General features: G+C 35.8%; 1 long non-coding RNA gene across 2 annotated transcripts; it reads right to left on the bottom strand.

Annotated features, from left to right (window-relative positions):
• Positions 1–15,741: 15,741 nt before the first annotated feature.
• Positions 15,742–19,546, bottom strand: LOC141615159 (uncharacterized). Of its 2 annotated transcripts, none has more exons than XR_012529673.1 (5): positions 19,457–19,546; positions 18,979–19,147; positions 18,737–18,847; positions 16,516–18,232; positions 15,742–16,017 (listed from the first exon to the last, which is right to left on the bottom strand). It is a non-coding gene; the product is annotated as an uncharacterized LOC141615159 (long non-coding RNA). The 2 variants fall into 2 exon arrangements; XR_012529674.1 differs by having other exon boundaries at positions 17,715–18,232.
• Positions 19,547–22,317: the final 2,771 nt, after the last annotated feature.

Genomic DNA, 22,317 nt, shown 5'->3' with positions numbered 1-22,317 from the left:
TTGTTGTGTCTTATTATCTACCATCTACTACGTTCTCCATCTCTCCATAAGCCATTGAAGCCTAAAATCATCGGGTTGTCAAAGAACCAGAGTAGAAGACAAGGGAAGAAGCTTTTCTTCAATGGACTAACGAGATACGGTCTCATACGGAGTGGTTATCAAATATCAACTTTCTATGGAGAGACCCTTATACTATTTGTTTATTGGGCTAATTTCTTTTATTGAACACGTCCTATACTATAGGATGATCCTATAGGAGAGTCGTTGTTTAGATTATTATGAGCTTGCTCTTGGAAGTAGTCCTTAATTGGTTGCTTATGTGTTTTTATATATATTTACAGGGATTGGATATTTTGTGTTTTTTCGCTGTATGCTCACTTGTAACTGGGTATTTGCCAATTCGTAGACGCTAAACCTCTTGCTGTCGAATGGCCATGCCCTGGTTTTATCCATTAAACAGATGAGTTTGACGCAAATAGCGCATTTACTATTGGAAATAGTACAATTCTATTAATTTTTTTCCTTCAGGAAATTAGCTGCGGTGAAATAATCAACAATAGAAAATAAATGTTGATTGAGGTTTCTATGGTAACCAAGTTGTTAGTTTTTGAGGTACATCGCCTTAGCTTTTTAAGCAATTTTTATGAACTTCCAGTAGACACCTTATAACTTTCTACACAACATCTACTCCCTCTGTGTGGGAGTATTTAGTAGAGGTAAAAATAGAGTGCTAAATAAGGAAAGTGCAAAAGAAAAGTACATTTCTTTTTTGGTGAGTTAATTCTGTGAATCAGAGAGAAGTAATAGGAAGAAATGAGAGGCATATATTTGGGGTTAATGTAATCCACAAATAGTTTAGCTTGTAAGTTACTATAAAACTAGTTTTAGGCCCGTGCAAAAATATGCACGGGTATATTTCATGTAATAATAAAATAACACAATATGATGTTTATAATAATAATAATAATAATAATAATAATAATAATAATAATAATATATAGTAATATTTTATAATTATGCCCGTGCGGATAGAATTTTACGGGATTTAATATTTAAAAACTTGAATAAATAAGGTACTAAAAAATTTATCATTTGAAAAATTTAAATAACTTTAAAACTCTTGCATTTACATATAGAAGAACTTTATTTTCAAAGTAAAATCGGAAATATTAGAAAAATTAATGAAATGAAGAAAATAATGTACATATATACCGTAAACACATAAAATGCAAAGAAGAGGATGAATGTCAATGGCACTGGGCTCCGAAGCCACAAATGCGATTTTGGTGAATATATTTTAACATGGACGAACATGAAAATAAACGATAATATTAGACCTGTTAAAATATGACCCGATTTTTTTAGGGTCAAACACCCGTAAATCTTGACCCGCGACCCAAAATGACCCTGAATCTGAAATGACCTGTTATTCTAAGGTCGAAAATCGACCCAACCCGTTCAAACCGATGGGTCAAAAATAAATGAAGAATATTATTAAAATATTAATATTTTTATTTTATATTCGAAATAATAAATATAAAATATAGTATTATTTTTATATTTTTAATTAAAAAAATTATTTAAACGTCAATTTTATATCATTAAATAATAAAATAATTATTAAAATAATGAATATAATATTAAATATAATTTAATTTTAAAAAATGTTTTTCGGCTGGAAAATGGTAAAATAAATGACGTCATAATCTTTTATCTAATCCGTATTCTGACCCTAATCCGACCCAAGACACGTATAACCCGACCTGTAAGCCCCGACTCGAGACCCGACCTATTCGACAGGTCTACACGACATTATTGTCCACTACGGTAAAACAAAAAAATGCAAAAGGTATAAAGCACAAGCAAACCAAATAAACCCAAATTAAAATATGGACCAACAATATTACTTATCTAGGAGATTCATAACCTATAAGCTCACACGTAGGCCGCCTCACTCTTTCATGACTCCATCTCACCTCATCTCCCCATCTTGTTCTTTTTTTTCCCAAAACTCTCTACATCCTTTTTTTGATTTTTGCAATAAAAACTCCACAAATAGGATTATACATCCTGTTGTACCATGAGCATTGTACAACCAATGTATAAGAATCTGAGCTTATATCTATTCTTTCTGAGCTAATTAAAAATTCATGTTTTTAATGTGTAAATCGATGAGTTCAATAATTTCTAATAAAGCTCATATTCTTTAACATAAAGCTCGGATACTTTATCACAAAGCTCATATTCTACACCGTACAACATATACAACTGGTTGTATAGTCTATGAATTGATAAAAACTCTCTCTACATCCTCAGATCATTTAATCTTTCATCCCTCATATTATTCAACTTAAACAACTTTTTTCATCTCTTCTCATTTAATGCATAAAAAAGCTTTTCGATAAACTAAATTAACAATTCTATTTATAACTATAGGATCAGAATTGAAGTTTGAAGTTAATTATTAAAGAAAACAATTAGAAGAAATTCTTGTATGCCAGCTCCAAAACTTATATTGAATTTTTTTTCTATTCACTTGCATGTATTTTAAAGTGTATATATTTTTTTCAATTTTTATATACTTTATATCGGTAATTTCAAATTTATTTATTTTTATTGTCGTTCAATATTTTGAAGTGGTTGTAAATATTTTTTTTTTGGGTATTTTGTAAATTTGTTTCCATTGTACTGTATCTACCTCTAATAAAGTATAAAGATGTATTTTTATAAATTATAGATTTACCTAAATCTGGATACTTCATACAATATCTATATTTGAAATAAATTGTCAACTTTTGGGTTTGTAGTACATTTCATAGATTTAATCTCATTATTATTTTTAATTTTTTTATTTATTTTTATAATAAATAATTGAAATTCTAATATTTTTAATTTATTTTTTTGTATCTAATCAATTGAATCTGATGATAACTGTCTTTTTTTTTTAAAAAAAAACATAAAATTACGAAATTGAGTTTGTTCAAAATAGTAATTGAAGCCCAAAAATTTCATATTCTGTTTTTGTACTAAATCTCATCGATTTAATGATTTTTTAAAATTTTAAATATTTTTAGTTATGTTCATTTAGTAATTTTACATATCTATTTAATTTTTTTATCTTGTTGTCTAGCACATAAAAATATGCCATATTTTCTTTTTTTATGCATGTACTATGTTTTAGTTTATGATTTGATGTAAATTAAAACATTTTAATATATGCATAGTGAAATTCTGAAAAAGGGAATGAGAGAAATTAAATAACTGAAAGTGAATGTGAGGGATTGATTTGAGGAGAGAGACTAATTAATTGTCATATAAATCATGGCGGGGACCACATGCAAAATATATCCCTAAATTCAGCAACCAATGAGAAGTCACGAAAAAACCTAGCTTTTATACTAGGTAGATGTTCAGAAGTTTTATAGTTTAAATCATCACAACATATATCAACGAATAGATTGTCAGTTAATCAATCTTTTTTGTAGACATTTACATTTCTTCATACAAGTTTATTGTTTCAACTATATTATTTCTTGTTCAACTTTAGTGAGGATATATTTCATATTATTCTATTAGAAGCCTATAATTTCCGCTGCTACTCCAACAATTGGCATCAGAGCCAAATAGAATGGCTTCTTCTAGTGGAACCGTCAAGGTTGGCAAATATGAAATTGAAAAGTTCAATGGAAAAAATGATTTTTCGTATTGGACGATGCAGATGAAAAATCTGCTTATTTCACAAAAGTTGCATAAGGCGTTAGCAGGAAAAGAACATAAACCTGTGGATATGAAGGAGGAGGATTGGGAAGAATTAGATCTCGAAGCAAGAGCAGCCATAATCTTATGTCTTGAGAGGGATGTTGCATTCTTGGTAAATGAAGAATCAACGGTTGCTGGAGTCTGGGAAAAGTTAGAGAAAAATTTTATACTGAAAACTCTAACAAATCGGATCTACTTAAATCCTAGGTTGTATACTTGCCCTTGCAGAACAAAGCATTCTTGTTGGTCATCTTGTGGAATTGATGAGCAATATTCAATTGTATGCCCCACACCGCCACAATAGTCACAATTCATTTGGGGAGGATAATGTCTAGATGGAGATGTAGACTCTTGGAGATAGTATACCTTGGAGTGACTAGGTCCGACCTCTTGGACTTGCTTTAATTCCCCTTGCTTCTTTTCCATCTTGAACTCCTCAAACTTCTTGGTCAAGTCATCCAACTTAGCCTTATACTCCACTTCTATCTTTGAGGGCCCCTCACTCTTGTATTCCAAATCCCTTGCATAGCTACACTCCATCTCGGAAATGTTTTGGATCATTTCCGTGATTTGAGCATTGTTTATGTTATCGAAATTGCCACCGGATGCCGCCACAATCATATCCCGAAACCTTTATTCAAGAGTTTGGAAAAAGGTTTGGGTGGTCATCCATTTTGGGATACCATGGTATGGACAAGATGAGTAGGTCCCTAAAACGTTCCCAAGCTTCACTTAGAGTTTCCATGGGTCTTTGCTTTAAGGTTTGAATCTCGTGTCTAATTCTTGCGGTCTTAGACGGTGGGTAGAACTTGTTGATGAAAGCTTTAGATAAAGCCTCCCAAGTGGTAAATGTACCCGACTCATGTGAATTTAACCACTTCTTAGCATTGTCTTTAAAGGTGATAGGGAAAAGCAGTAGGAGTATTTGCTCTTCGGTTACACCATTATGCTTGATAGAACCCGCTTTTTCCTTGAATGTAGTGAGATGATGGGCATCCTCACTTTTCATCCCATAATATACATCTTGTTGCATGTAATTTATCACATGGTGTCGAAGTTCAAAGGTATTAGGAGCAAGGGCTCCATAGTCGATTGCCGAACAAGCCCGATTGGGATCCGGCCTATTATAGTATCCCATAGGTTGATCCACCATATCGTCGTTCACAAGGTTATGTCGTGGAGATTCGGTGTTGTTGGTATGGATGGAGTATTGTGAATGTGTTGGTGAGTTTTGTGGTGAATTGATTGGAGAGTTATTTGGTGGTTTTTGTTTGGTGGAAGAAGAGGGTAGCATATTTGGATGATCAATTGTAGAAGTTTGGGTGTTTGGTGGGTTAACAAAATCTGGAGATCTTTGTATTGCCGATAGAGCTTGTCTTCTTCTTGCCCGAAATATTTTATCGATCTTACGATCAAGTGGGAAAAGAGGTCCGATATAGCACCTATTCATGCACTCAACAAAAGATCAAATAGTCATAATGCAAAGATTGCATTAGGACAAGGAAGAAAACAAACAACAAATAAAAGAACTAAGCCTAGATGAAAACAAATAATCTTGTCCAATATCGTCGTCCCCGACAACGGCGCCAATAACTGTTGTGAAACAAATCTTATATTTGTAACCTCACAAGTATAACGAAAGCTCGTCGTAGATGTGAGGGTCGAACCCAAATGACGGTGGCTATGGTTCTAGAATTGCTTGTTAAACTACTAGTTTAGCCCAAATTAAGAAAGTTTGTTGATTTAAACTAAGGGAATTGAAACTAAAACAATGGAAAGTCGAATAAATGCTTAAGACGATGAGCAACAATGATTAGGGGAACTAGGATATCGGGTTCACTCATATAGATAAGGAGGGAAATACACATAGAGCGACAAAAACCAAGAGCGTAAGTAAAGGAAAGACCCAATCTCTCGATGTGAGACTAACCCCTAAGTTAAGATTGATTAAGTCCTCACTTAATTAACCCAACCATAATTTTATCATGTATTTCCTATACACTAGTCAAGTTCTCACCCAACAAGTAGAAAAGATAGTTCAAAGGCCTAAATTCTCATTCAAGCATTCTCACAAACACCTTATGTGCATGATAAAATCAACAAGCATAAACTCAAGGATTTAAATCTCCCTATGTCATAATCCACTCCTATAATTCTATATAAGATCCCCCTCCATCCTAGTAAGGCATTACTCGCACATGTTGACAACAAGCAACATAAAAGATGGAAGCTTTGACATATAACAAGTAAAAGAAAGCATGTTGTAGAGATAAACTAATTAAGCAAACTTGAATATGTAAACAATTGAAATGCAAACAACTTAGAGAAGAAATTATACCACCAAGTGATAAAGTTGCAACCTTGGATTAAATGGAAGATGAGTCTTCACCAATCTTCAAATTACAACCCACTAACAAGATGTAAACTATTTTAATGAGTAGATCTAACATAAAATAAAGAGTAATTAAGCTATAATTAAAGAAACATTAATACTTTGATAAAGAAAAAATTACAATTGTAGCAAGTTTTTCTCTCTAAATAACCCTAGATTTCCACCCAAAATGAAACTTAGGTTTTTAATCTAGGTGTTAGCTATTTATATGGAGGTCTAATACAAAAGCCCACAAGACATAAAACATACGAAACCCAGCAGGTGAAAGTTTTCACTAGCTGGAAAAACAAGTCAAACTGCAAAATCTGACGGAGGGCGAAATTTCGCCCGACGGGTGAAACTTTCGCCCGCGGGTGAAATTTCACCAGACGGTAGGATTGCTCCATTCTTGGCTCCAAAGTGCTTCTTGGCCTTTTCTTCCTTTTGACTTCTTCGCCACCTTGTCTGGCTCGAAGGTTTTTGCTCCTATGCTCCACCTCGTGCCCGCAAACGTCCTCCTAGCAAAATGTAAAGTAAAAGGTAGGAAAGCCTTGAAGTATACTCAAAAGACGAGTCGGAAACGGGGAAAGTTACTTAAACTTAGAAAGCACTCTAAACAGCTAATGGTTGCATGCATTAAGGGATGAAATAGGAGTAAAACTGCTAACAAAATGGAACGAAATGCGATCTTATCAATAACGCACGTGTCGGAGTCGTGTCGTGTTAGTATGTGATTCATATGTCGCTTACGGAATATGTCAGAGTGTTATTAAAGATGGTCAATAAACTAACTAAGAAAGTTGGTAGAAACAATGGCAATGAAAAGTGACCCGTGGAAGTGGCAACTCATGTGTGTCTTCTTGACGGTCAGACGTAAGTCTGATTGTTACGCTTATATACGGAGTACAAAGTAGCAGAGATCTTTCCTACGTGAATTTCCTAGAATTGGAAACATAGTGGGTCCCTTGTGGATTTTTCTATTCTTGTTTCACATTGAGTCTTTATCTAAGACTTTGGTTCTTTGTTTAGTTTATTAGATAATATTTGTCTTTATTAGTTTCCTAATTAGATTAATCTTTGTTTGGTTGTTTAATATATAAACACTACCTTAACCTAGTTATTCTTTGAGGAGTGATTTGTGAGGCAAACACATTGAGAGTTTTAAGAGGGCATATATAGGAAAACTATGTGCTCATGTTTTGTAATATTTAATTCTTCCGACATAGTGAATATTCTCCCTCGCTCCGGTGGATGTAGCTATCGCATTAATAAAGAACCACGTAAATCTTGTGTTTCTTTTATTTTCGCCTCTACTCCGCATCGCTTCCGCATAACAATTGGCACCATAACTTAGGTTTTTGGATCCAGAGAGGAGAAGATGGCTGATACGTGCATTTTATATAGTCTTTTTAGCCTATTTTATGCACGTATTTCCATGCTTTTATCGTAGTTTATGCTACGAAATGCCCCGAATATGCTACTTTGGGTTATTTTGTCTTATTTGCAGGAATGGACCAGAAAGTAGTGAAATCGGGCCTTTTACCGTCCGTTTTGCATGCATTTGGTGGAAGAGTGAATTTGGAGCGGAATTATTGCTGTTTTGGGATGCGTGAAGCTGTTTCGGGAGCTAAAAGGACAAGTCAAAGTCAAACTAACGAGATTTTGTAGCTGCTGAAGTCAAGATTCACTCGATCGAGTACTTTACTAGTCGATCGAATGCTTTTAGATTCAATAATCAATCGATCGAGTAGATTTTATGGTCGATCGACCAGTTCCATATTTGTGTTTAGTCGATCGAGTGTTTTATTTGGTCGATCGAACGGTCTGAGCCTTAGTTTGCTCGATCGAGTGGTTCTAAACCACTCGATCGAGTGGTTTATCCTACGGGCTTGGGCTTTTTAGGTTTATTTCCGTCATTAGGTTAAATAATTCCTATTTTCTTATAAATAGGAAGTTAGGACATCATTTGTAAGTGTGCTTTGCTGAGGGGATCGCACGTTACTGTTCCTCGGTTACTGTTTTAATGCTATTTTCTGTTCTTCATTATTTCCGGATCTATTTCTACTGTAACTCTCTTCTTTCCCTTTTCTCCTTATTTTAATTTAATGTTTATTATTCCCGCTTCCCTTATTCTTGCTCTTTCATTTATGTCTAGTTAATTCTCTTGATAGGATTAGGGTAGTCAATGAATGAAAGTTAATTGCTAATTAGGCTATTAGATCTGTCGTTGCTGTTGTTATCTTTGTTGTTAAACTGCTCTTAACTGTATCTTGCTAGTTGATTCGAAGCAATTAGCCCTTTAATATTGATAACCCTTGACCTGGACCGAAAGGTTGGAATAGGTGAGACCCGCAGTGAACAATAGGATGCTTTAGTGAGGGCGAAAGTTAAGCTAATAGCATTTTAGGGTGAATTGAGACTGAAAGGAGATATTCATTGCCCCTTAGACCGACACATCGACTGATTTGTGACCTTACCCGCAATTAACTGACGTTCATTGATGACCCGAAATCCTAGTTCCCTTCTCTTATTGTTAATTTCCCTTATTTCTTTCTCTCTTGCCTTTAGCCTCTAGTTTAGTCAAAACATTTCAAACCCCCAATTGTGACATTAGACAGATAGAATAGACAAGTAGATAGTAAATCGCCTCCCTGTGGAGATCGACCCTACTTACCGCTAACTTCTGTTAGTAGTGATCTAGGTATTTATTTTTGGTACAGAAACGACCGTATCAAATTTTGGCGCCGTTGCCGGGGAGGCAACTATTTATTTATTTGTTTAATTTGTTCGTTTTTAGCCTCGGGATTTTTCCTTGAGGCAGTTCTAATATTTTTCTTTAGTGCTGTTTTGATAGGCCTTACAGGTACTACCTAGACAGTTCTAGGTGAAAGATCGTCAAAGGGAAGGCTTGAGTACCTTTGACCCATCACCTATGTCCCATTATATGGCGCAACAGGTGATTTACTGCGGGAGATGTGGTTCTGCTGAACACAATGCAGCCCTTTGCATGGCAGAAACTGACGAGCTCCTCGAGTTCAGGCTTTGGGGACGAGTTAGTCAAACAGCTATAGTTGTGCCGCCACATCCACCCTATCAATTGCCACCGCAACAAGATCCTCCTGATATACAGAAAGAAGAGCTTGCGGAGCTGAAATCTTTGTTGGAGACACTTGCATTCCAAATGCAAGATGATGATAGACGCACTTGTGCGCAATTTGATAAGCTCGAGTCTGAAATTGCTCAGTTAGTTGCTGAGTCGGATAGTTGGCAACCAGAAGAGGTATACTTTACTGAGATCGGTTCTTCCCCTGAAGAAACCGTGTTGCCCAATGCTGAGGATGATTTTTATGACTCGGACGACGAATTTCTATCATATTTCAAAAGTTTACACGAGGATTTCAGCGCTGTACAGGAAGAATCACTCGATCGAGTGACTTCTATCAGTCGATCGAGTGAATTTCTAGAAGAAAGTTCTCGATCGAGTGATATTTCTACTCGATCGAGTGAAATGCAGGAGGAAAGTACTCGATCGAGTGATAATTCTGCTCGATCGAGTGAGTTGGCCAGCGAGAGCAATGATTTGTTGCCTGGGTTCGTTTTATACGATGATTTTGATGATGACAATGGTTATGGTGAGTCTCCCCTATTCAAAGCCGAGCTGGATGCGCTTGAGGCTGCGATTTACGGGACGAATTCCACTGAGGGCGACGAAAGGACAGCTGAGTCGGTATTTGCTCCAGCACGGATGAGGTATTACATACTTTTGTCGATGATTCCATTGAGAGCAATCTACCTGAGGTAATTAGCAATGATTTTATTATTGTTAATATTCAAAGTACGCTACCTCGTGTGACTCGTGCTATTTCTTTTAATGTTATACCTCCTCCCATGTGGACGTATAAATTAACTGTCTTTCATCGTACTTGTCATGTCAAAATTGCTAATCTGAATCGGGACCTTAATTTATCGTCTATTGCTCCCGCGCTCCTATATTTTGTGGATAAATTTAGGAGCTCACATAGGAAATTTGTTAGACTTAAATGTTTACATATTTTTATTTCCTATATTTTTATTCCACTGTGGTGCTACGTACATTTTTGTGTAGCACATGCACAGGTGTATGACCTCATGCTGCGCGCTTTGAGCTGTTTTGATTGTGACTAATTAGAGAGGCTCGAAGAAAAGAAGGTCGAGCTGGGACCTGACTGAAGCTAGCGCTGCCCGGGAGGCAACCCGGAGTTTTTATTTTGCATTTTTATTTCATTTCAGTTGTAATAAATTGTTTTTATACCATAGACGATCTCAGTATGCTTGTTTTGTTAGTTTGTGGGCTGTTTTTATTTGCGTTTTGCAGGGACACACTGAAAATCACTCGATCGAGTACTTTTTCTACTCGATCGAGCAATTTTGCTGCTAAATCCACTCGATCGAGTGATTATTTTACTCGATCGAGCACCTGCAAAGAAAGAAACCGTTCGATCGACCAATTTTCTTTCGATTGAGCAGTTTTAGACGCCCGGTTCACTCGATCGACTACTGTTCGACTGCTATCGAGTGTTTTTGACTTGGATTAGCTTCCTGAGATGGTATTCCGGGCTTTTAGCAACCTCCCATGTTCATGGCTGGTTTGGGGAGGTCCCTTATTCGCGCAATCTTGTAAGTCTTCCGCAGTTACTCTCTTTCTCTTTTAGTTTGCATTTCCTTTCCATGTTTTGGTACAATGAGGGCATTGTACGGTTTGGTTTGGGGAGGTTATGCATCCATATCTGTGTCTGCATCTTGTTTTTATTTGCATTTCTGTTGTCACGTTTAATTTTCGTATTGCATTGTTGTTTATTTTCTTAACAATTTAAAATCTCATAAAAATTGAAATATTAGAAAAAATTCAAAAAATTTTATGTTTACTTTAGCATATAGGTTGAGTCGGAACGGTAGATTTCTATGATGAAATTGCACTGTAATTTGTCTTTTGCTTAAGCCTTGCAATAAATTTATATCTTTTAGCATTATCTTATTGCATATCTACGAGTTAATGTTAAATTTAGCTGAACGAATAGACTTGACCTGAAATTTTGGCAACCTACTTATATATTCTAAGGATTAGAGCCTTATAAACTGGTGTCATTTATGACCAGTTTCATGTAGGATTGTGAGTAGTTACTCCTTGCATAACATGTATCATCAATTTGCACGTATATGAAATTCAATTGCTTTTTGCCGTCATACATTCGGGTTAGTGGTTGGTGTCACATGCAGGGAGGTGCTTACAATTTCCCTTTCTTTCATTTTTACCCATTTAACTCCACATTAGCCAAATTTGCCTGTTGACCCTTAACTACATCCCAAATTTAGCCTGCCTTGTCAAGCTAGTTTAGTGTATGTTTTGCGGTATATATTTCATTGTGCCAAGTTTGGCTCGTATTCTGTTGATTCGGAGTTGGTAATCTAAGAAGAAAGGGAGGATGATGAAAAAAGACATGAAAAATGAAAAAAAAAGGAATTCGAAAAGAAAAAAAAAAGAAATCGAAAAAAAATAGAAAGAAAAGTAAAAAAAAAAAGATGTTGTTTGATGAGGTGGTCTCTACTCCTATGCTTTATCTACATTTATTGAGGAGTATTTCCAGTTCGGTTTGGTGAGTTTTGTGCCAAATGAAAGGCATTGTGCTTAATTCATAATTGAGTTGGAAATGGATGTTGTTATATGGTTTTGTTTAGGTACTAGCTTGATCACCTATACCTCCACATTCCCCTAAATGTTTTGCCTTTTCTTACCCATTGCCTCACTTTACCATATTTTTGTAAGCCCTCGGCTGTGAAAGGACCTTGTTTGGTTGGAATGTGTGTACGGTAGTTAGAATTGTCTATCATATTAGTTACATGCATGTTTATGTGGGTCGTAGTTTAGGTGAGCGACTATTTTTCTTTCTCTCTTACATATATATGTTCACCCTTTGCTTCATGAGAGAAGAGTGACCCGTGAGAGTCCATTATTAAAGGTCTTGCAAGGTCGACGGTTCAACTTTATTATAAACATCTTATAACTCGTTTGCATTTGACTGTCTGCTATAAGTGTTAGTTTGCTTGCATTAAAGTGGTGTAAGTGGGCATTTGTAGCTAGCTCTGAGTTATCTTTTTCCGTTCCATTAGTTGCATTTAGTTTACTCGAGGACGAGTAAAGGTTTGGTTTGGGGAGATTTGGTACGTGCATTTTATATAGTCTTTTTAGCCTATTTTATGCACATATTTCCATGCTTTTATCGTAGTTTATGCTACGAAATGCCCCGAATATGCTACTTTGGGTTATTTTGTCTTATTTGCAGGAATGGACCAGAAAGTAGTGAAATCGGGCCTTTTACCGTTCGTTTTGCATGCATTTGGAGGAAGAGTGAATTTGGAGCGGAATTATTGCTGTTTTGGGATGCGTAAAGCTGTTTCGGGAGCTAAAAGGACAAGTCAAAGTCAAACTAACGAGATTTTGTAGCTGCTGAAGTCAAGATTCACTCGATCGAGTACTTTACTAGTCGATCGAGTGCTTTTAGATTCAATAATCAGTCGATCGAGTAGATTTTATGGTCGATCGACCAGTTCCATATTTGTGTTTAGTCGATCGAGTGTTTTATTTGGTCGATCGAACGGTCTGAGCCTTAGTTTGCTCGATCGAGTGGTTCTAAACCACTCGATCGAGTGGTTTATCCTACGGGCTTGGGCTTTTTAGGTTTATTTCCGTCATTAGGTTAAATAATTCCTATTTTCTTATAAATAGGAAGTTAGGACGTCATTTTTAAGTGTGCTTTGCTGAGGGGATCGCACGTTACTGTTCCTCGGTTACTGTTTTAATGCTATTTTCTGTTCTTCCTTATTTTCGGATCTATTTCTACTGTAACTCTCTTCTTTCCCTTTTCTCCTTATTTTAATTTAATGTTTATTATTCCCGCTTCCCTTATTCTTGCTCTTTCATTTATGTCTAGTTAATTCTCTTGCTAGGATTAGGGTAGTCAATGAATGAAAGTTAATTGCTAATTAGGCTATTAGATCTGTCGTTGCTGTTGTTATCTTTGTTGTTAAACTGCTCTTAACTGTATCTTGCTAGTCGATTCGAAGCAATTAGCCCTTTAATATTGGTAACCCTTGACCTGGACTGAAAGGTTGGAATAGGTGAGACCCGCAGTGAACAATAGGATGCTTTAGTGAGAGCGAAAGTTAAGCTAATAGCATTTTAGGGTGAATTGAGACCGAAAGGAGATATTCATTGCCCCTTAGACCGACACATCGACTGATTTGTGACCTTACCCTCAATTAACTGACGTTCATTGAGTACCCGAAATCCTAGTTCCCTTCTCTTATTGTTAATTTCCCTTATTTCTTTCTCTCTTGCCTTTAGCCTCTAGTTTAGTCAAAACATTTCAAACCCCCAATTGTGACTTTAGACAGATAGAATAGACAAGTAGATAGTAAACCGCCTCCCTGTGGAGATCGACCCTACTTACCGCTAACTTCTATTAGTAGTGATCTAGGTATTTATTTTTGGTACAGAAACGACCGTATCAATGGCAACTGACACTATAAGGATTGAGATGTTCGACGGAAGGAATAGTTTTGCACTATATATGGCAGATAAATATTTAGGCTTTGCTAAAGGAGCGGTGCATCTGGAAACCCTTGACGCCGGGTTTCTCCATGAAGGTGTTAAAGACTGAAGCTTCGACTGCGGGTTCTGCACCTAGGGTGACTGAGATGGAAGATCCTGCCTTGTTAACAATGGAGGAGAGGGATCATTCATTGATCTTGTTGAGTTTGCCAGACGATGTCCTAATTGAGGTAGCCGATGAGTCGACTGCAGTGGGGTTATTGTTGAAATTGGAGAGTTTGTACATGATAAAGTCGTTCTTCAATAAGTTGTTGTTGAAACAACGTCTGTTCTCTTTCAAGATGCAAATAGGTATGTCACTTCGTGATCATCTAGACAAATATAATACTATATTACTAGATCTGTGTAACATAGTTGTTAAGATTGAGGATGATGATGTTGGTTTAATTATGCTGGTTTCTTTACCTGCGTCGTATGAGAATTTTGTGGATTCTTTTGTTCTTGATAAAGAATCATTGACCCTAGAGGAAGTGAAGTCAGCACTTTGTATTAGGGATTTGCGACAAAAAAGCAACTGTTGACTTAGAAGACGGGTCAGGAGCAGGTTTAGTTGTTGATAATGTTATAAAGGGTGGAGTTCAGAAGAAAAAGGCCAAGGCTAAGATTCCAGACACCAATACTTCTGATGATTCTGTTATCCGTTTTCTATTTAGAGAACCCGAGCATAAAAGACCTAGTTTTCCTAAGTTGAAAGCTAAGTCTAATGTGGCTGTAGTTCAAAGTAAGAATTTGGAGTACGATTCTGAGGCGGACTATGCACTTGTGGTTGATTATGTTCATCCTTTTGATCGTTGGATTCTAGATTTGGGGTGTTTTTAATCATATGTGTCCACAGAAGCATTGGTTTAATACTTAATGAGGGTCGCGTTGTTGTTGATAACAATGCTACTTGTGAGGCAGTGAGTATTAGGTCAATCAATGTGAAGACTGCTGAGGGTAAGAAGTGTAGTTTGACTAATGTGAGACATGTTCCAGCTTTAGGGAAGAATCTTATATCACTTGGTTTATTAAATGATTTAGGATATGAGTTCCAGAGTAAAGGGGAGATTTTGTCTGTCACGAAGGGTTCTAGTTTGATGCTGAAAGGTGTCAAACAAAATTACTTGTATGTATTACAAGGTAAAACACAGACTAATTTTGCAAGTTGTGCATCCGCAAATCACGGAGAGATGACTAAGTTTTGGGATACAACAATTGTGCAAGAGAGATCTTATGACGGTGCCAAGGTGAGTAACCTTGAGTTTAATGCGCAACATGTGTTTGGTAAGAAACACAGATGTTGGACCATATAGATATATGATTAGTTTTGATAATGACAAGTGTGTACTTTATATTCACTACTACACATACCGTGCATTAATGACGCTTTTTCAAGCGTTTTTTGACGCTTTTAAGCGTCAATGTTTTGTTTATCGACGCTTTAAGAAAGCGTCAATTTTTGGGCCGTCGTTATTTTTTGTCGCTTTTTTTGTCAGCAAATATGACGCTTTTAAGCGTCTTCATGGACTATTGACGCTTTTAGTTGTCAATAAATTTGACGCTTTTAAGCGTCTTCAATGACCGTCGACGCTTTTTTGGATCAACAAGTTTGACGTTTTTTAGCATCTTCATTGACTATTGACGCTTTTATTTGTCAACGAATTTGACGCTTTTAAACGTCTTCATTGACTATTAACGCTTTTATTTATCAAAAAATTTGACGCTTTTAAGTGTCTTAAGCGACTATTGATGCTTTTATATGTCACTCGATGAGACAGAATTAGGCGGCAACTATTTATATATTGACATTTCTTATTGTCGCGAAATAATTTCGGCTATTAGATTTTTGAGAATTTGATTTCTTGATAAAATCGTAGAGATTAATTAAATAGACCTATAAGTAGTAGTACTACTAGCTATTACTAAATCATGAAAAACCATAATGCAATATATAATGAAGTAGTACGTGCGTACCTACGTACTTTTATAAATAATCATATGTTTGATACATATATCGTCTCCGTCACAAATACTATATCATTGACAATTTAACTAGTACGTACTTTATAGTACGACAAAATCAAAAATATCAAAAGGGATGTAAAATCCAACCTAAAGTTGTCCAAAAAAATCGTAAATAATGCTATGTAACTAGCTAGACAAGGACACTTAGTAGTTTGAACGTCGTATGGGCTTCAATCATGTAGGCGCAATGTCAAAGGGACTTCAATCAACATAAACCATCTGATGAATCTAAAACCTATAACGGGAAAACAAAATATAATTTATATGAATATATTTGATTAGTACATACTACATATACACTAAAGCCATAAATAACATAAAGCAATAATCAAACAAGGAATATGGCTTTGTTTAATCTACTTCGGCATTTAAAAGGCAAAAGTTCATATTTCTATTATGTTATATGATCTAAAAATGCTATAATTAATAAACGACACTACATAATTGATTCTTTGCACATAAAGGCTCATATATGGTCTTAGTTATGTGACAAATAATTGAGTAGGACTATGATGCTGGGGGTTGGATAGGTCACGTTGTACTTTCACTTTCATATCTCCAGTTTCTGATGACTGGCGCCAATTACGTGTGCAACAGTGCAGCTTAACTCATACTTGCAGTTTCACAGTTTCACTGAAACACTGGTTTCACTGATAGTATAATAAAAAAACCAGTCGAACTGCGCATCATACGTAAAATAAGCATCAATATTCGTTACTCCGAAATTCGATACCTGTCATTCCAGTAAGCAGTGGTGGAGCCAGGGAGGGGCTAGCAGGGGCGGTTGCCCCCGCTGGCATTTGAAAATTGCGAAATTTTTAGTTAAAATTTCCGAATTTTTTTGAGTCCCCCTTATAATATTATCGTTTCGCCCCCGCTGAAAATTTTCGCCCCCGCTGACTTAAATTCCTGGCTCCGCCACTGCCAGTAAGCAAGCAAGCCAAACTACTTAGTAATCTTAAATAGATGCGTCACAGTAGTTTGATCCAATAGCTTGTCCTATAAATCAAGCAAATCCCAAATCCTCAAAAAATTATACAGAATCAAATCAACTCTTATTTAATCAAATAAATCGAAACCTTAACAAATCTCAAAGGCAAGCAACTTTGTTGGCTGGTATTTGAACAAAAGGTCTCATGGAAACTCAACCCAAGACTTTTACATCCAAGTTGGGCCTTACCTCTTTACCTTAGCTCCAACTTGGGGAAGGATATGCTTCTATCTAAGAGGCCCAATATTCCAAGTAACACCATAATCAAAGCTTTGTTAGTTATAATAATGATTTATTTCCGTTACATTTGAATAGTGTGCATTCCGGAATACATCTAAATATCTTGTTAATTTTGACAGAAATAAAAGCATTTTACTTGGCTTTCTTTCTGTCCCTACAAACTTTGCTTGCAAAATCACAAACAGTGGTGAATCTTGTCAAAGTCCCAGTCACGAACCTACCAAGACCGGATAGGTGAAGCTCGCAACTATGAATTAGATAGAGAAGTCCAGGTCAATTATTCACCAAAGGAACATGTAAACGCTCGGAACCTCTACAGCTGATGAACCAAAAGCTTGTTCCCTGAAAAAACATTTTTGACCAGACGTCCTACTGCACTGACTCCCAAGCAACCATCAGTCGTGTACAGTAGCTTAACTTTGTACAAAAGATTATTCTTTTTGTGATTTGGTACATCAGTTTTTCGACAGCCATTATCGAATAACTAAACTGTTTTCAGTACACCAAAAGCCAACAATTGTCGGTGACGGAGACAAAGTAACTAAAAGACGATTACGAAAACATGTCTCTAACGGGCTATAAAATATCACGACAGAGTCCCTTTTACCCCACCTAGCTTAAGTAAAGCAACAACTAATTAATAAATATTGTAGATGAATTGGAGAATAAAGTAAGATGGAAAGAGAAAGAAAGGAGAAGACCTGGTAGATGACGAGGACGAGGAGAGCGATGGATGTAATTCCAGAAGAGTAAGAAAATATTTCTGCAACCTGTTAAATGTAAGAAAATACTCCCTCTGTCCCGGTCATTTGTTGTCCTTTTCCACTTTTGGGTGTCTCAGTCATTTGTTGTCCTTTCTATTTTAAGAATGAACTTGATGAGTAATTTGATCATTCTCATTTAATTTGTTCCACTTGTCATTTACTTATTGACCTTTTCCTCTTTTCTTGGTCTTTGTGCCAAAATGAAAGGACAACAATTGACCGGGACGGAGGGAGTAATATTTAACTATATACTCAACTGGCTCAAAATTAAATAGCACAAGAAGCTAGTATACATAATCCAATGGACATGATGATATAAAAAATGAAGCAATGCCATCAAAAAAAATCGTAGTACTCTGTAGTCCTTACTGTAGTCCTCATGAAAAGTGTCATTGCTCTTGAACAAGAATCAGTCGTGCCGGTTGACATCTTTCACACATTTAGCCTTCGTTTACCTGCAAAATAAGACATGGTCATAGAACCTTTTAATTTAGTACTCTATAGTCTATAGTAGAAAAAAAATGAAATCAAAGTTTGCACAACCAAGATGAACCATACATATTTTTAGTTAATAGAATAATTTTATCCAAAATTTGTAGTTGATGAAATTTAAATCACAGGTATCTTTAGATTATAAAGTTTGCCCCAAATTAAAAGTAATGTAAACTAAGAATTCTGTAGAGGGAGTAACAAAAGTGTCAAGAGGTAACATGATACTTCTCTAAGCAATGCCGTCATGACAATTATGCAAGGGAATATAGAAAAAACAATGACGAAGCAACCAACATTTAGAACTAGCGAGACTCTTTTGCTACTTTAGCCATCTATTAATTTGTCCCATGTCCGAGTCAAAAGAACGCGTACAATTAGTCTAACACAAAAATCATATTGAAATTCATCTCTCACAAATAAAAGAATAAATATTTCTATTTACATGGTGGTAAACATAGAAACCATACCAATCTAAAGGCGAACATCTTTTAAATGTTTAACTTTGTTCCTTTCTTCCTATAAAAGTCGTGTGACAAATTTCCGAGGTCTTGCGTCAATCCAGGTGCAGCACAATACTCCTGGAGTCACAAAATGTAACAATTATAAGCGACAGTTATGATTAAGAACAAAGATAACTCAACCTAACATTCTTGACGTTTAAAAGGCCATACAACAAATATCCAATGTTAGAAGATAAAGAAATGCTTACCAACTCATTGAGCAGTATGGTTGATAACAACATGGTTGAAAATAGCCGTCCAATCAGGCCTAGCAAAATGTGTCTTGACCCTAGTTCTAGAGACAATATCCATGCCATATTTCAAATGATGTAGGGACTGAAGCATGACAATCAAAGCCGACCTGGAATCGTTGATAAACTGGATAGACTATATGTCAGTATTTCATTAATTAAACCTTCCAAGATACAATGACAGACAACAAAAAAAATGAAAGCTAGTATTTCATTGATTAAACCTTCCACAGAATGGTATCTCAGGTACTGTCAACATAAAAGGCCTACAAAAGGTGCCTCTAGGAAACATAATTTAAACCAATATCTATATGAAAGCTAATTTAGACAAATGCATTAATTTTAGGATATCTGAAGTAAAAGTAGAGAAAACTAGAACTACAGATAAAAGTTAACGACTATTACATATATTCTGTATATGACATAGTTAACTCACAGTTTCATAGATTAATTGAAAGGGAAACAATAAAACACGGGGCCAGAAATCGAGAATGAATGAGAGAGTACTAGTATATGAGATGGTCTCATACAAGACTTACCGGAGTGATGTATGATATGGAGTAATAAATTTTGTACCTTTAATTGTAGATAAGATAGAATAAGTTGTATGGCTTGGAAGATTATGCTTGGTGGTGCCCCTTGATCACAACTTAGTTTATACAGGAAGTAGTCTACATAGAAAAATGGTGTTACTGATTGCATTCTCTAATTCAAGGTGATCATCACTAAAAGTTCCATTCTTTGGATAGTTTTGGCCTCGAATACGAGCTTTAATTCACACACCTAAGAAAATGTTATTGACACATAATTAATATGCAATTACACACTTCATTTATCAATCATCTATCGGATGAAAATCCATATAAACATGAAAATTTAGACATTCTTAGTCGAAAAATATTAATTTAAATTGAACCTAAAGTTTCAGTTCGTGTGATGCAAGATCATTATATGGTACGACACTATACTCGAATTACTACGAACTATAACTGAATGAGGTGCAAAACATATTATGGAGCCATTGCAATGCCTTTATTAATATCAATACATGGGACGAGAAATCGAGAATGATTGACAGCGTACTAGTAAAGAAACATAACCAAATCAATACATGCTCAAACACTTAGATTTAGTGCCAGAATTCGTCCATATTGACTAATTGACGGCGCACCTATAATCAAGTTACTAGATACGGAGTACAATAATGAACAAAAAAACTACATCTAGGGTTATAATTAGAAAACTAAGGAATCTAGGACAACAATAAATCAATTAAAAAAATAAGAGTTTTTTGTCAAAAACTACCTAATATTTACCTCATTTTCATAAATACCACCTAAAGTTTTTAATTTTGCGAGAAACTACCTAATATTTTTTTACTTTTGTCGAAAACTACCAAATTGAAATTAATGAGCAAATTCGACATTTTTTTTCCAAATTAACTAAAATTCCGACAAATAAGTCAAAATGCCAATCGAATTAATCATAATTTTGTCCAAATTAGCCACAATCTCGCCAAACTAGTCAAAATTGTAGTAAAAAAAATTGAAATAAATGTGTTAGTAGCTAATCAAAACAGTTGGTGGTGGTTAAGTATAGTAATTAATGTATGTTTAATGCCAAAAATAATGTTATCGAGTTAGAATTTTGTCTAATTTGATCGAATTTTTCAATTTGGTAGTGTCCGACAAAAGTCAAGAAAATTTAGGTAGTTTCTCGCAAAATTAAAAACTTTAGGTAGTATTTATGAAAATGAGGTAAATATTAGGTAGCTTTTGACAAAAAACTCAAAAAATAATAAACCGCCCCTTTGTAAAATTGTAAAAAGCATAGACCATGAGCATCATCACCCCTTTTATCATGATATGTTCCTGAATCATAACTAGAATACAAAATTGGTAATGTAACAGATAAACATAATCTTAAGAAAGAGAGATGCATCGATTAATCTCAGAAAAGATTCACATGAATTAACAAAATGATGATGATTAAAAAATCAAAGCATGAAGTAATGAAGCAACAAAAGAAAATCAGAATGAAATACAAGATGAGGGGACTTATGATATGCCGCCTTCTTTTCCCTTAACTTCTTCAAATGCCCTCTTCTACTACCAACACCAGCACCACCGTTTGTATCCAAAACAGTTGAACAAGGAACTTGACCATGCACTAGGTCGGCAGTCAGACTGTAACACCCCCATACTCCAAGTGCCTTACCAGGACCACCCAGGTATAAGGATGCTACCATCTCGGTTACCCGAGGCAATGATAATCAAATAAACAATAATGAAACAACGTTTAAATAGAAATACTTTAGTGAAAGGTTACAATCCAAAAACCAAACCAAAATACGAATACATGTTCTCAAACCAATCGTCTCTCATCGAGCTAATCGAAATGTTTATGAAAACTACTAAGCTACGGCGGAAGACTTCTATCATCAGACGGTGGCACATCCCGGCCTATCCCAAGAACTCGACTCATACCGCTCAATAATCGTTCACCATCCCCGAATGGATCACCACGAGTTTTTAAAACATTAAACGGGTCAGTTACTAATCACACAATCTAAGTAAACCAACAAAGAAGACAAGAACAATACAAACTCAAACGGTCACACACAATCACCCACTCCAATCAATCTCCGTCACCGATCGTCCACTTTGGACCGACCGCCGATGGGGGACCGCGGCCACCCACCAAATCCCCGCTCATCATACCGAGCGATAACCCTGTCCCATTAATGTGCATATCCCCTCCCGTGGCGGGTTCCACGGAGGGAAAAACTAGGGCGTGAAGCCACTCCCGCAAGTGACTCCACTCAGCCGAGAACGCATCTCGAGAACCAGAGACAAACAATCAGCAATCACAATACAACATCAACAACCGTCTGAATTAATCAACAATCACTAACTACAGCACAATCACCACACATTATGTAATTAATACTGAGTAGGGAAACCCTACCTGGAAAGCACAACACAATCAGACGATCTCACAGCTGATATCAAAAAGCTTCCTCTACGAATCATCCTCCTAACATACAAACATAAAATCACTACCAATCATACAATACAACAAAACCCCCAATTCCCAATATTAGGGTTTAACCAACCTTAAGGAAATACTATAAAAACAGTATGTAGATCTTACCCTCGACGCAAGGATCACAACGGCACAAAGAAAGGTGAAATCCGACCTTCCAAACTTCGGGATTTGCCAACAATGCGATTAAAGCGAATGGCGTAGTTTGATTTCTCTTTTCACAGTAATTAGGTTTTAAAAGTGTTTAAAGAA

This window comes from Silene latifolia, chromosome 11 (assembly GCF_048544455.1).
Source record: "Silene latifolia isolate original U9 population chromosome 11, ASM4854445v1, whole genome shotgun sequence".
Lineage (NCBI taxonomy): Eukaryota > Viridiplantae > Streptophyta > Magnoliopsida > Caryophyllales > Caryophyllaceae > Silene > Silene latifolia.
Note: the sequence above shows the minus strand (reverse complement) of the source record. Positions and strands in the feature narration are given on the sequence as shown.